General features: G+C 47.6%; 1 protein-coding gene across 1 annotated transcript in view; it reads left to right on the forward strand.

Annotated features, from left to right (window-relative positions):
- Positions 1–1,792: 1,792 nt before the first annotated feature.
- The window catches only part of tenm2a (teneurin transmembrane protein 2a), a 214,957-nt gene continuing 213,779 nt past the window's right edge, over positions 1,793–2,970 (forward strand). Inside the window, exon 1 of the mRNA XM_076103209.1 lies at positions 1,793–2,064. The gene's annotated coding sequence lies outside the window, so the exon portion shown is untranslated. The remainder of the gene's footprint in view (positions 2,065–2,970) is intronic.

The following is a 2,970-nucleotide window of genomic DNA, read 5'->3' on the forward strand; positions in this document are numbered from 1 at the left end:
GTTCTCCACATCTACGTGTTGGCCCGTTGCAGGACATATTAGAGATAATCTCTAGGTGTGTCCATATGCAAGGATTTAAGTGCAGACGGATGGAAAGGGCAGATTTAAATCTGCTGACACCAGTAGGCCTACTCTCCAATCCGCGCTAACACCCTTGGAAATGAGGAGGGGTTGGCACGCGGTCGCAAGCATCTCTAATTTTCCATCATAGTATTCTCGGTTCTTGTTTTTTGGGGGGATAATAGTTAACATGAGTGGCCAAAAAAATGAACTACCACAAGCAGCGAAACAATTTCTTTTGACAACAAGCGTATGTGCTTCTTAGCTACAATCATTATCTTTAAGAAACCCCACAATGGACAGTGTGGGGGGGGGGGGGGGGGGGGGGGACTTTTAAGATCAGAACAAGCTGCACCTGCGTGATTAAGAATAGCGTTGGCTCAAGTCAAAGATGTTTTTTGTTTTTTTTGGTTATCACTTGGGGACTTTAAAAATGGTTCAGCGCGCCATCTTACCCTCATCTGCATTTTTCATCTCACGCTGCACCTGTGAAACCCACTAGAGATCCAATGAGTCCCTCCTCTTTCCTTTCACCACTCGCTCTGGATGTTGCCCGCGCCGTCTGTGCATTCAAATCACGTCGAGGGTTTTTCGGCCTACTTATCCCATAAGCCGACTCCCTTATTTGTCTTAATACATATACCCACGATGGATGTGGAAGAGTTAATAAATAAATAAATAAATGAAGCCAGGAGTGTGGAGGTTTATGTCCCCTGCCAATCCCCAGTTATGCATAAAAATGCCCCTGAAATGAAATCTTTATCAAAAGAGCCACAAGGTTCTCCTTACAAGGTGTTTTCAAATAAGCGGACGTTATTATCATGCCTCCGTTGGGAAATATGCATTTACAGCTCGGAGAGTGAGAGGCAATAGGGTAACTGTTAACAATGTTTTCCCCAGTTATGGTGCATAATTGCATGCTCGTGTTATTGCACCTTTCTGCCGCCACTAATACAGAGGAAGCCCATTATGGCGGTGCGCTAATGTGAACAGTATCCTGCAGTGGGTGCGCTGTTTAAACAGAGATGCATGAGGACCACTGTTATGAGCACTGTTATGAGCACTGTAGGCCGGGGGAAGGAGGGCACTAACAGCCCCCCCCCCAACGCGGGCGCGTTCAAGCTCTGGGAAAATACAGTTGAGAGGCAACTTTGCCTGTTAGGCTGTAAATATATGGCTTTGTTTGGCATAGTGACACTTTTAGTCCTTTAATACAGTGCATGTACATGATCGTGGAATGATGTTCACAGCATGGTGAAACAGCGGGCTGTAGGCTACATTGTTTTGTATTCTTGAAATAATGATGATACATTGTATTAGTTTACAACTGCAGTCATTTTAAAGTTAGAATTCCAATTGTTCAATTGCCCCATGGTCCCCGCGCGTCGACCTGTGGGGAAGCAGCTGTAGTCGGTCCACAGTGGATTACTCTCCACACGCACCGCTAATGACCATTGACTTTGGCTTTTGGCCGTGAACGCGCACTCCGCGAGCCTCGGCCATTCCTCTACACTTGTGCGCGGACGGTCGCTCCCTGGATGCTGCTGCGCGCAGCCTGCAACCCGATCGGTCCGCCGCTAACGTTCAGAGCATGCCCGCCGCGTCTCGGGTCTGAGGAGGATCAACGGAAGGCAGCTGACTTTGTCCGGTATTTTTTTTATTTTAAGCGCCCCCAGTCAGCACTGCTCTCCCTACACGGGCGAGCGTCACAACGCCGGGATTTGGATTGCTCCGTTTGATTCCTTTGATTTGGTAAAGAGATGTTGCACCGGCGGTTTACAGCCTTTTCTCTCCATCAGCTCACCCCCGGTGCTCGCATCTCCCGCCCTGCGCAATAGCGGCTCGACAGGACAGACGGGGCAAAGAAAAGTATGCGATAAACAAGTGTCAACTAGTCTGTTTCCGTCGGAGCGGAGGAAAAGTTCAAGTTGAAGAAGGAGGATTACGCAGTGAGCGCCGCACATAGCTGGAGGAGCAAAAAAAAAAAAGAAGAAATAAGAAAAGGTATGTGATATTTCAAATACATTCCTCTGGAAACGATGCTGGCGCGCTTGTGTTGTTTACCATCTTCTGCAGACCACAGACGCAAAACATGTGCGCAATCAGTGACAAAACATAGGACGGGGAGGGCAGCGCGGAGCGGTGACATTGAGGTGTCTTTTAATCGGAAGAACATCTCTGGTCCTCCCGTGAGCCCCCGCACTTTATTGCCGTTTTGATCACAGAGGGCTTCCCTTTCGCGGTGCCGTCGATGTGTCGTAGTGTCCACGCTGCCTGGTTAATAGTTCCTGTGCAGGGGGGAGGGGGGGGGGGGGGTGACCTTCTGTAATGTGTCGCTATGGAGTTTTGCGGTCGTTAGAGGTTTTTGCACACATCTGCACGGCGACACAGGCGTTTCTCGTGGCTGGCTTGTTGTGTGTAAAAACGATACTCGTGTCATCGGTTGTTCTTTCTTTTAAAGGGTCACGGTGGCGCGTTAGTCAGAGCCGTCGCGAGGATGAGGGAGGGGAGGGGGGATACTCGGCTAACCTTTAGCTCCCGACGCAGCATCCATCTCACCTCATCGCTCTCCGTACATGCGTGAGAAAGTGAGTTCGCCCTTTGAAATATATATTATATATATATATATATATAATATATATATATATATATATATATATATATATATATATATATATATATAATATGAATATGCTTTCTCGTCATGGTGACAAAGATGGAGTTACTGGCGCGCTTTAATTGGTTGCTTGACCTGTCGTTGGCGCTGGCCTCTGAAGCTCTGCGTCACCGCGGTGCGTCCGCATGTATTCATGAATACTCTCCACATTTTAAAAACACCAATTACTACACTTTTTTTTTCTACAGTCTTTGTACTCATGAATATTTAACCTCAACTTGCTCACACGCTGC

This window comes from Anarhichas minor, unplaced genomic scaffold (assembly GCF_050575085.1).
Source record: "Anarhichas minor isolate MPS153535 unplaced genomic scaffold, ASM5057508v1 ptg000028l, whole genome shotgun sequence".
In the NCBI taxonomy this organism is placed as follows: Eukaryota; Metazoa; Chordata; class Actinopteri; order Perciformes; family Anarhichadidae; genus Anarhichas; species Anarhichas minor.